This window comes from Varroa jacobsoni, unplaced genomic scaffold, assembly GCF_002532875.2.
Source record: "Varroa jacobsoni isolate VJ856 unplaced genomic scaffold, vjacob_1.0 scaffold_869, whole genome shotgun sequence".
NCBI lineage: Eukaryota > Metazoa > Arthropoda > Arachnida > Mesostigmata > Varroidae > Varroa > Varroa jacobsoni.
In genome coordinates, this window is record NW_019213771.1 from 225,216 (window position 1) to 238,137 (window position 12,922).

Here is a 12,922-nt window from a genome sequence, read left to right on the forward strand (position 1 = left end):
GTTCGTGTTCTGCACACCCTTTCGACAGTCCACACAGCAGTCCAGCGGACACTTACGAGTAGAAAGAATCACTAGTTAAAGCAGAAGATTTTAGCGACGAATAATATAACAGTACCAGCGGGATGGCTTCCGTCTTCAAGGGAAACTGTTGCGGAATAGACAATGCCGAGGGAACAAAACGACCGTAAAGCAAGCAACAATGGCAGCAGGAGGAACCGCACAATATACAGTCAAGCCTTTGCAACCAAGAAGCACTACTCCTCTGAAGCGAAAGCCGGCCCTCGTACGTGGTAATCGCGTTACGACGCTCAGAATTAAGATTCATAAAATGCGTCTGCGACACGTGGCGATTACCGTCAACTTGAGCTGTTACTTTGACGCGAAGTGGAACGAACGTCGACATCGAGGCTCCCAAAGCAAGTCGCCTTCAGCAAACGGTGAGAACGAAACGAAAAGAGAACAAAGCGGAAAAATACCAGCAGTGAATTGCTTTCATTAATAGATATACGTTCGAGGTGGGAGGCTACCGACCATTGGACGCCGCTATGAACCGCCTTAAACTCCAGTGCATATACACGTTATTAGTTCGTTAGATTGCTTGATGGCGATAAGGCTGTTCTACGGCTGTCCTGCTAGCTCAGAAAGGATGCGGCGGCGGCGGCGGCAATAAAAGAGATAAGGCACTCCGTTCTATCGCAACGCCGAAAAAAGGACGATGCCTCAATTATACCGAATGGAACATTGAATTTATCATAGTTTTCTCACAACGGATACGTCTGTGCGTTGTAGACAACATGGGCGAAATTACACGGAGACGATGCCGACAGCAGAGGTACCACCCAGCTATAACGCTTATGCAGATATTATAGAAGTATGAATAGTCAGGGTGCTTTGGTGTTCTAAATTTGGGTTAAATTGGGTGCTCAGTCCTTTCGATTGTTATTCTACTTTGCTTATAAGAAAGAAATCAAAATCATCTGCGAACAACAGCGGGCGGCACGTGATATGTTTGTTTCAAGCCGCTTCTAGACACTACTATACCGCTAAATAGAGGTGGTAAGTTAACGATGCTAAGTAACGTTGTTAAGAAGTGAGCTATGGTGGTCAAGGATGTAGTGAATTAAAGTAGTACTTCGTCCCATCTACGAACACCACCTAAACATTCCAAATGTCGTTGCAAACTAAAAAGAACAATGTAATTCACCAGTCGTTGTGCTTCGTCCTATTCGATGATGTCGAGTAGTGTTGATGAGGTTTTCCGAGTAGGTACAAAATCGGCCTAAAATCGATGTTTCCAGAATTACATATCTGGACCTACATTAGCATCGTATGAGGTGGCCAACCATCAGTTCAAGACAAGCATACCTTTTCCAAAATTCACACGTCCCTAAATGCGGTTGACAGACTTGTCGTGATTAAGCCGTTGAGGATAGCATTTATCTCACCAGTACACGACGAAACCACGGCACAAAATTTCCGCACGTGTCCCCTTGCCGCTGTTGGCAGCATTATTGGTCAAACTATTTGTTCACGCTTCTACGTGCAGAATTCTATTCGCTTCTTATAACATTTGTAACGTCGCGCATTTAAGGCTCTTTCCCCACAAATATCTTCTCCTGAAAATATATTCTCGTATATAAGTTCATATGTTTTATGCTATTCACGTACAGACTCTAAGTGAGCTTCGGTACCTTCTTGCTTCCGACTTACTTTTCACAAATGCTTACTTTCGGAGTATTGCATATGAGAATCTCTACATTTAGAAAATGCTTTGTACAGATGTCCGGATTCTAACACGCAACCGATTCGAAGTTCGCCCAAGATACCAGCTTGCTTCTGCCGAGGCGATCATCGCAAGAACACGTATTCAACCTGCCAACTTTTACTTCTGCGGACTCCTTGCAGACGGCAGCTTTCAGTGATCACCGGACGGAACGACACCAAGCGACCGTCAGTCTGATTTATGGTCAATCTACTAATTGACAGATCTAATACCGCTTACCGTGATTAATCAATGGAAATAACTTAATTCACATAATGACATACTCAGTGTTCCTAAAACGAATAGCAACGCGGTCAAATTTGAACTGAAAAAAATAGTATGTACGTCAAGGCAGGTATATTGTACTGTGCTCGCAAACACACTACAACATCTGTAAATTAGATTGTAGTAATGAATGAACGATAATCGTACTTATTACATTCTTTTTTTTTTGTTTTTGCTTGCGGCCAGACGTAAAAATCTCTCCAGATAATAAAAACATCATTCACACGCGCTACTGAGTGAGTATGGTACACAACTAGAGATATACCGATGTACGAATACCGTGAATCATGCATGAAGAAACTATTATGTAACTGCATAACCGAATCCATTATGCCTGTTTTCATCGTAGGCTCTCCCCACAGCAGCAAACAACCATAATAATATTATTGCTACCATGACGACGATCGTTTGAATGAAGAATTTTCTTTTTATGTACCGGACATTTATTTCTGTCAGCTTTCTTATTTTGGCTAATATATAAATCGAAGATTATTTTACTTAGTTATCGAAGGTAGTTAAGCTTGCCCTTCTAAGCGCCGTACCGCATCATTCAGCAGTTCAAAGTCAACTGTGATCGAACAGCCGAGAGGCAACATGAAAGTACATACTGTAACCTTTTTAACGACTCGATTTAATCGGTTATTTTTTTTTAATAAAGACAGTAATCGAAACTATCCGCATCCTTTAGCATTCGACTTAATTAATAATAATAAAACTTACACCTTTTCAGAAACAAAGTTTGCTCCAAGTTATCTCTTATTGTCTTCTCTACTTAACCTGTAGAATACCCTAACTTTCGCTCAAAACATTCTCTAGCAGAAAACACTTTAAGCTTGTTGAGCTTCTAAAGATAGCGGTGATCAAAGGCGTGTACCAACTGGGATAAATGCTTTCTGTTCTAATGTCAAGGAACATACATTACAATAAACAACAAATAGGAGTTTATGAGATGCCGCAATTAAAATGGTGTGTCCTGGCGAAGGCGGCAAAAAATAATTTTTAGCTTTACGAGCAGGTGCATTTCGGCAAGCGTTTAATAGACACTAGAATGATAGAAGAATGATTTTTAAGGTGTTTCTAAATGATGCAATATAATCTTTGGAGCGGTTAAACAAATATTTGAGGTGGATAATATTTTTTTCGCCTCACTTGAGCTCTTTAAAAATAAGACATTAATATAACCAAAGCTATGGCTTGACGACTATTTTCTTTGCTTCTTCAGTAGTGGTATGTATGACTTAGAGGTTAAATGCATAACTTAACTCGTCATGCATTCGATGTACATATGAGGTGGACCAGGTTCGAAACCCAGATTCGATGCATTTCACTTAGTACTAGACGGATCAGCCGTCTCAAACAATCCTTGAGCAAGACAGCAGCTGACTTTGTATACTAGATGCTACATGGTACAATACTTCTATTCTACTAAAGATAGCACATTTACTATACCGAGATTTTCGATTTTGTGGGCTGACATAGCAAGCCAAGAAGCCGCTGTGAAACTCACGCGCACACTGGGAAACTAGGCCACAACACAGGTACGGGTAAACGCTTACTTCGGTAGTGATGACAGTAATTGACCAGATTGACGTAAGCACAACGCTTTTTCCGAATGAGCATTGCTATCCTACTTCAACGCGTTTTGATAATCGATATTGGTTGAAATATCGACTTGTTATTCAAATGTATATTCTGCTCGTTTACTCAACTGCTGCCACTTCGGCTGGTTGTATTACTGCTTTGGACAAATCCTGTTGTTTAGCCGTCGTTAATAGCTTGTAACAGCTAACCTTAAATTTCAGGTTTTGCAGATTATTTTTAACGATGTTTGCACTTTAACAAAATGATAGAAGTTGTCCACATTGGAACCTTCAGCGTCTGCTAGCGCGATGTACCAGTCTTTCGAGACAACGCAGGTTCAATCTGTAGGCCTCTATCGTTTGAGTGAGTAAAAGTGATCATTCATCATAGTCCCGATGGCCTGAACATGGTGTCCGTTTGAAGCCACAAACTCCAGTGTGCTGGTATGCTGAAATTAAACATTATCGGAAAGCGTTTATTGTACCTCAAGCTATATTAATTAACCTCTACGCAAGTCAATACTTCTTCCCGATGTCATAATTACCATCACTTTTGCACAGGAACACTGTCTACAACATATATATATATATATATATATATATATATATAGTGACAGTAATCGCATCGAACGATATTCAATAAAAACATTATGTTCGTTTTTGATCGTCGGACTAGTTCTTCTAAATACCGCATCGCACGAACCCTTTTTTCCGCTCATTATTATTACAAGCGCCAGTGATAATCTACAGTAACAGTAATCCGCCTGATCAGTGAAAGCCTTTTGTTGTCGCCAAAAACGCTTAACGTAACGATCGTTTCGTTACGACAAGAGATGAATGCCACCTCATTAGTCCTCAGATCTTTTTTTCTACAGTTCGTGCTTGTCGCGAAAATTTGGACTTGATGCTGATGCTACTGCTACGGCTGCCGCTACATTGTATCGGAATGCTCGGCCGAGTACCACAAGTAGGAACTGGCAGGGCCAATCATCCTTAATTAACTGATGCCCGATATGTAGTATAGAATGCGATAGTGAAATTGATCCTCCTTCCTGAATTGATTGAAGTCGCCACGCAGGCCTGACGGCCTGCGTGGCGACTTCAATCATCGCACTACAATATTATATAGGGAAGAGTGAATGTATGGGTCAACACTTATCTGGTGCTATCGGTGCCAGGAAGAGAAAAAATATACTGTTATATTTAAATTGAAACTGCGATTTTATCATTTTGAAAAAATCCGTGGGAAGCACACCCACCAAATTGGGCCACCAATGATTTCGTGCGAAAAATTTTTTTTAAAGGCTGCGATTCTGGTTAGACGAGCCGATGCTTTTTAATCATTTATTACCGAGTTAGACAACATAGGTCTATATAAAGTTCTGTGGTAGAGTGAGAAACCCAGGTATTTGGCACATCTACGAGTCAATGCCAACTTGACCGCACTAAGATCTGTATAACTGTCGTGACTATACACTAGCCTGGTTTAAATATTTACCCATGCTAAATTCCGATCGATATTCGCGATCATTCACAGTGGAATGCACATGCTAATAAAATTGTTTTGTTCCTTACGCTAGAAAAAATCATTCGTTTTTACCGAAAGCCAATGGCCGACATAGGCCAACCTTATTCTGGTCCATATAGCCCTTAAGGTAATATAATTTAACGTAATGCTTTTTATGTAATGTAATATTTTTTAAAGTGAATTGTCCTAAAAGAAAACTAGGTAGTTAGGTTATTTACTGAGTAAAAATTCAATGAAATGCAAAAAATACTTAGCTGCCTCATCTATTGAAATTCGCCGAATCTCATTGAATTTCTAAACAATGTACATAGATTCTTAAGGTATATAAATCAATGTTCTCTTGCTGAAGGCATACAGTTTTACTTTTTCCCATGTGTATATTCGGTGTTAGTTAGAAAAACAGATGTATAGTAATGGTCCCAATGCACACCTGCATTCTAAGGTCCATATTTTTCGAACATTTGAAGGATTCAGCGAACAATGTTTCGCTGAATCCTTCAAACAGTGTTTTTTAGTCTGTAACTGCTCTTAAGATATGCATAATACTCTTACTCTCCGAGTCCGTAGCTACTGGTTATCAGTCGTGCAGCATCATCATAAAAGATGTGTATCAAAAAAAAAATAGTAAATATTGCCTACGGTAGCTAGTACTTAATTGACGGAAGACGATACATTCAACTGTTTCTTAGCGATTCCGGTTGACGTCGATGAGCAACGAGTAGCTTTCATTGACTCAGTCGACTCGAACAACAAATCATTTCTTGCACTTGGTTAGTACGAGGAGAGAACGCAGTAGGAAACAGGCACACAGTCAATGGGTAGTCGGACGTGCACTTCATTAAGCATTGAAGTTATTCCGGTTAAACGCGACGGCTTCAGTAACGAAACGGTATGGACACTGAACCCCCTCTAGCGACTGAATGACCGGCTTAAAACGATAGCAGCACTTGTCGTAATCTTGGACAATAGCCGTAGTAATAGTGATTTTGGCAAATGTAGTAAATAAAAATCGTGTTTAATACACGCACCACGACAAATATTAATAAGGCAAATAGCTATTTCTTGGATACAGATATTCTTCATAGCTATATAGAGGTAATCTATATGGTTACGTAGTTCAATTACTCGAATATATCTAGATAGATCGAAAATATTGCGGTGTCAGGTAATAGATTTCTGCCTACTAGTGTCATGTTCGTAGAAATGGGTACATAAAGGGGAGTTTCTACATGCGAAAGTCTTGCGAGTCTGGTGAAAAAAATCCCTAAACACATAAGTAGGACTTTATGAGTTTTCATGCATGCTCCGTTTCCCCAGATAATGATAATCGTCACATTGAGTGTTGCCGGAAAGAAGATAGTCTGAGACGTTTTTCGTTCACGGGTCGTCTGAAACCCTCGGCCACACTGAGTTCGTAGAAACACAACGAGCACCAAATAACCGAAAAATTGTCTTTTATCTTACAATACGTGTTCAATGACCGATTCATCGGGGAGTGCAATGCCGAAAACAAATTGGCTTGCTTTCAGCAAAAACACTCTGATTAACATTACTAATAGGAATACAGAAAAAAGCTTATGCGAGGCATATCAGCTTACCCATTTGCTAATCACTAAGTAAGCAAACAGTATGATAATGGGAGCCATAATAACTACGGTACGTAGTGGTGCAGTTGACAACATGGACACAGGACACTGCTCCTTGTAGACTGTCTCACACAGCTAGAGGATTACAAAGGTGAAGTCGGCAACATGACCATCAATAAACTAGAACGCCACTGACACGTCAGTTACAGGTCCATAGCCTCAGCAAAACGGTTAAACGGACTCATAAATATACAAATATGTATTACGGGTGCAGTAATAGTGTCAGGACAGCATCACGGTAAATTGCCACTCGCCTGCGTTGGCATGTAACTAGTCCACGGAAAATAGAGGCTTTAATTGATTGTGGGCGGTAAGAGCAATTGTCAAATACCTGTGTAGCTGAATAGAACACATTGAGATAAAAAATAGAGTATAGCTCTGATTACGTAAAACAGTAATAACGAAATGTGCAAATTAAAGTTGATGTCGTAATTTTTACCCCTGGCACTTTTTTGGAGAGAGTTATTCACATAGAAGTTAAGAATTTTTTAGACTATTAGACTGTAGAAGACTACTAGAAATGCCGGATTAAACATAAAGCATTTGGAGACTGGAACTGTAGTAACATACGAATATAAAACAATTTCTATCTTAAAAAAATAAACAGTCGGGACGAAACTTTAGCAAAAATAAGTACGAAACTATGCTATTTGAATAAAGAGAGGCGGAAAACAATAATATGCGGTTGTCCCATTATAATCCTGTTTGTTACCAGGAGTTTTTAAAAACCTAACTTTTTTTTACCGTGTGTTCACTAAACAAAATCAGCGGCACATATCGTTTCTGATTATGTTAATCTTGGAGTGTTTCTGATATCAGTCACAGATTTTCTCAAAATTTTTATGTGCGCAAGCTTTACTGATATCAATAAGCAATACATGCATTGAACATACATGAATAATGAGAATACTGTTTCAGTTTGTCAGGCATAAACTTCACTATTTCGATCAAGTTGTATTGACACAAAATCATTAAGGATAGTTTTTGAATAAATACTAGCGACTAAACAATGGTCAGCGCCTGAAGCCTCGAGCCCTGCTTCTCGTTCTCTTAGTCTCTGCGTTAACTTAAACCGTGTATTCAAAAGAATATAACTTAATGAAAAGGATAGCATTGGATATCAATGTATATAAGTACTGCCCTCGGCACCACTTCATTCCAATAAATCCAAAAATGATCTCGCTTGTTGGACCTATCACTGATGATCGAGAACATCTATGTGATACTAAATGGCCCTGTCGTGCACTCGATATATATTACTTAGTCAGGATTCGATACTGACAAGTTCTACAAGGCCACATGGATCCCGCCGCTTCTTGAAGCATACGCGTGCACAACGAGGACTATATGATACGTTGTGGCTGAATTCTCTAGTGTATTACCTCAGGGATCTACCCAACCCGGTTCATCATGTGGTCGCTCTTCATAAGATCTATTCCCACAGGTTTGTGCTTGCAACAGGGCCAAAATGAAAAACGTCTCAGTCGAACCAAGAATCTAAACAAGTCAATGAAAGCATGCCAACCAACAAACGACAACTGCTGTTCATTTTTGTCTATCCGAATCAATTTTTATTTGCTATTTCATATCCTACTTTGCCACGCTCTCCTTACTACTGAATTGGGCAACAGATTGCGGACAGTAAGCAAGCCTTCACCCATAGCGCGCAAGTCAGTCTCCCTGAGCAGAAGCATACGAACGACGACATCACCCACGCAATTCGGTGGTAATTACTGTCGATTTTTCGTAACACAGCATACATTACAGTTACCGCTCCAGTCCATCCAGACCTTCGGTATCACTTCGGAGCAATTTAGAAGTTTCGAAATAGTTCCCTGTTCACCCTTGAGTATCGATTCTCGGTAATAAATGCATACATTTCGCTTATATATACAATTTAAAGTCTACCCACACCATCTGATTCTCACTACTTGGTGAGTCGTCAGTGAAGGGCTTAATTTGCATGACCCTGCGTGTTTGTGTGCATATAAACTACCAAATGTTGGACAGAATGAAAGCTATCGTAGATAAGAAAAGCTGTGGCATAGCATATTTTATTAGAACGAATGAGCGCTCATGAGAGCACGAGCGAAAGCCAGTAATCACACGTTTGTCATCCTGTAACGACCGTATCGCTGGCTGACTCGCGGACCTCTCTCTCCTAAGTGACCTGGGTTGTCATTCGCAAACAGCGCCTCGTGTCGGTGTATAATCTAGACAGTTTTTTTTTTTTTGTTAAATGACATTTCCTTAACGGTAGGACGATAATTCTGTTGGCAACAGCTGTCAGCAAATTTTAGCATTTAATGAAATATGGTTAGAGAAGGATTTCCCACGTGAATATCTCTGTTCGCCCTGGATGCTTTCGCCCCTCGTGAGTGTGACTGCAGGACAGCCGCTTTACTCGTCCGGCGCACATTTATGTGATCGTTTACTTTTAGGAGATGTGACTCTGTAATGAAGTTTACATGTCTATTTTTGCACATGCTATATTTTTTGCTTTATACCTGACCGGTGACAATATAGGGAAGATCGCAAATTGTGTAACCGTATCAGAACGGCCATTCTATCTCGTTCGTTGGTTTGAGTTTAAATGCGAAAAATTTTCTGCTGGTCATTTAGGTCCCTTCTAGATACCCACCAATTCACTGTGCCTTTCTACATGCGGTGAATGGCGAAAACGCCGACAAGTAACTTTAATCGTCATAAAATAAGGCCTTATTGGCAAGGTGCAGTTCGTTGATTGATTTCTAGCTGTTGTTACTGTTTCCGGTGCTGTCTTCGTACTCCAGTACTTGCCTATGACACGCCCGCTACCTGTCTTCCTCATGCCGCGCGTAGAAGCTGTCGTTCACGAGTTGGAGATAGACACACAGTCAAGTCAAGAAGAAGTCCTGGCAAGAACTACACTATGAACTAGCGCTAGAGTAGTAGCGATCAGGGCCGTACAAATGTCAATACGCAAACTGCACCAATGTAAAAATGACGGAGAAGGAACGAGCCGCAAGGAGCGCTGTTACGAGCTATAGCTATCATCACTTTAACCACTAATCAGCACAGCATTGCCATTGATCCACTTATTATTTAATCCAACAATTTGTTCCTACTGCCAAGTACAGTCGGTGCTCTGCATTGTTAGTGAGCTCCATTCGTCGGCGACTCCGGCAGACAACACCATCGAAACACGACAGCTCGCTTGTGCGGCTAGAACAACTAGTTGCGGGCGATACGGGTATATTTAGCTCAGCTGCTGCTGACTAGTGGGTTTGTCTCGTGGAAAGAGCGACCCCACTAACCCGCCTTGCAGAACCAGGCAGACAGATTGAAGCAAACATCGACACGCAGCACCGACTGCATAATGGTTAGCCCATTGATAGACTCCCAGACATGCGCAACACACCAAAACAAGAACTCTAATGCAGACAGCATTTGATGACACCAGACTATGGATGGATGTTTCGGTATTGTGCCGAAAAGTCATACATGTTTTTTCGAATCCGCTACTCAGGTCGCTGGGCACACTTCGAACGGTTGGGTCCCAGCGCGAAGCAAACTGTATGTCTATGCTCGATTGAGTACCTAGATCACCATGTAATCCTAAGTTTAATAAACAAACACGTTACCATTGCACTATCACGGAGACCTATCTACTCAAAGTTGACAATGAGTGGGCGGTCCACTTTAATTAAATTCTGGTTTCTTTTTTTGGTGACTTGGTAATGCCTACTACGGTACTGGATGTAAAACTTAAAACATTAAGTTATTTTTTGCTCCTGTCTGAATCAACGATTAACGTCTCTACCAGACTTAAAACGCTTAGAGTAATTCATCAAAAGAACGGTGGCGAAGGCAACTGTTTGGAAAATCGTACGCAACGTGTCTTATAACGTGACGCAAGAATGAAAAGGAAATATATTAAAGAATTAGCGACGATCACGATCACGAAGGTATTCTAAGATGAATTCTGCTATTGGCGTCACTTAAAAAATGTTTCTTCGGACTGAACTTTTCGTTAGTTATTTCTTGGTATATCATAATAACTGGCCCTAGATTGTTAGTGGTACTTATTGATCTGGTAAACAAAATAAACTTACATACAAATTACAAACCACATGAACCTCATAATAGATACAAAATTATAGATAAATAGAAATTTTGGAATTGAAAAACAGTTGTTATAGAAAACGACTTGTAACTCAGGTTATGTCTGGTCAAAGATCTGAGAGATCAAACATCTTTGAGAGGATAAAAAGTATATAAATAACAAAAAAAAAAACAGTGAACAGCAGGATTACAAAAGCGATAAAAAGACATCTGCTTGAGGGGTATAAAACTGGTAGTATTGTTCTATGAAGCTTCTACCTCTCCTGATTGCGATATTGATGTGGCCATCTAGAGGACCTATTTCTTATAATGATGTATGCGTCATCTAAGCAAGCGTCAACGGGTAAAAACCCCTCGATCTTCCAGTGATTAACTCAGTGAGTTAAATCCTCAGTGGGATTCTTTGTATGCTATATATAATGGATTGTTGTGCCTAGCTTGCAGTTACAGAGCTATAAACAATCGTATCATAAATTCATCAATACTCAAATGTCGTTCTTAATGTCAGGAAAAAATGTGAGTAACTTGACAATTGTTGCATATTTACGTACGTATTGTAAATAGGTATGACTATTCGACTGGTACGAGCCATGTTAGTTAATATACTGGGCACTTGTGAGTCTCAGAGATTGCTAGCAGACTCCCTTGCCGACATGAATTCAAGCGTTAGCTCTTAATGATTCTGGGTAGGATACAGCCAATAACTTATGCGAATATACTTTCATTACCTTGATCGACTTAAGTTGGAAAGCTAAATATTCTGTCTATAGTTTTGTAGACCATGAGCTGAGCGCCAACATACACATGCTCATCTGTGCTAGTTTACACGCGTTCGAAATTGTCACTTGTGATGTCGTGAAAAAATTACGTATATTCGGTACGCGTCCAAGATTTTTTATTAAATAAGCGATATATTGTTTTATTTAAATAAAAAGTGCTTGCAAACGTACTATTCCAATTGAAATTTCTAACCAAACACCGTTTAGCTCTAAAACGGCCGTTCATTTTTTTGCTATAAACATTTTATATAAATTATTATGTAAGAGTATGTAATATATAACATTATATATAATTGTAAAAATTTAATGTGTTCATTGGCAATGAATAACCTCTATTTTGCCTTTTATTGAGTAAGGGATCCTTTTGTACTTTTAGGTTGAAACTACATCAACATTTGTGTTAAGTTGGTTGCTGTCTTACAAATATTCGCATACACAACTGTCATAAATAGCAACAGCAACAAACAACGCTTTTATCAAAACTCCTAAAATATCTAATATTGTTCATCATCATACTTGTGTCTTCTTGAACGCTATTGTTTATAATATGGCGAAATGATTGTGCTCTTCCAACCATCAAGCGGGTATTCTCCGCCGACTTTGCTATTGGCTCCGTTCTATACAAGCTCATACTTGTTACGTTTATATTATTGTGATGGTTGGTACGTGCAATTCACCCATTCCCCTGCGCGATCGATGCAAGCTGGGTGAGAATGGACACCTGGGTTGCTCGTGCGGAGGCAGCGAGAGTATCAGTAGCGGTCACTGAAACCAAGACTCGGGCCAGGGAAACCTCAGGAGACTAGCACAATCTCGGCTAATGTCGGACAACGCCAGCTGTCGTTCACTGAGCAAGCCGCGCCCGATATCTGGCTGAACTCTGACTGGCGCGAGTCTCAAGTTTTACTGAAACAGACCAATCGCAAGCATCGTTGCCAAGCGTTTTGCTGTGTGTTCTGCGGAACGTGACGTCAGCTCACCGCTTACAAGGGTAGGGCCGACATTTCTACCAAGACTGCTGCTCATGAACGATATCTATATCGCCACGAACCGGCATGAGGTAATATATATACGACGTGTATATATAACCTATGATACACGATTTGCCTGCTTAGGCCGGGACAGGAAGCAGGGCCTCGAGAAGTAAATAACCAGATATGACGACGTTATTAACTCTGTAGTCAACAAAAAATTCGCATAATGATAATAGCTGTTTGAAAATAAAATACAACAGAAAA

General features: G+C 40.2%; 1 long non-coding RNA gene across 1 annotated transcript; it reads right to left on the reverse strand.

Annotated features, from left to right (window-relative positions):
• Positions 1 to 8,345: 8,345 nt before the first annotated feature.
• LOC111264508 (uncharacterized) lies at positions 8,346 to 12,922 on the reverse strand. The gene is made up of 2 exons (XR_002682912.2): positions 9,443 to 12,922; positions 8,346 to 9,253 (listed from the first exon to the last, which is right to left on the reverse strand). It is a non-coding gene; the product is annotated as an uncharacterized LOC111264508 (long non-coding RNA).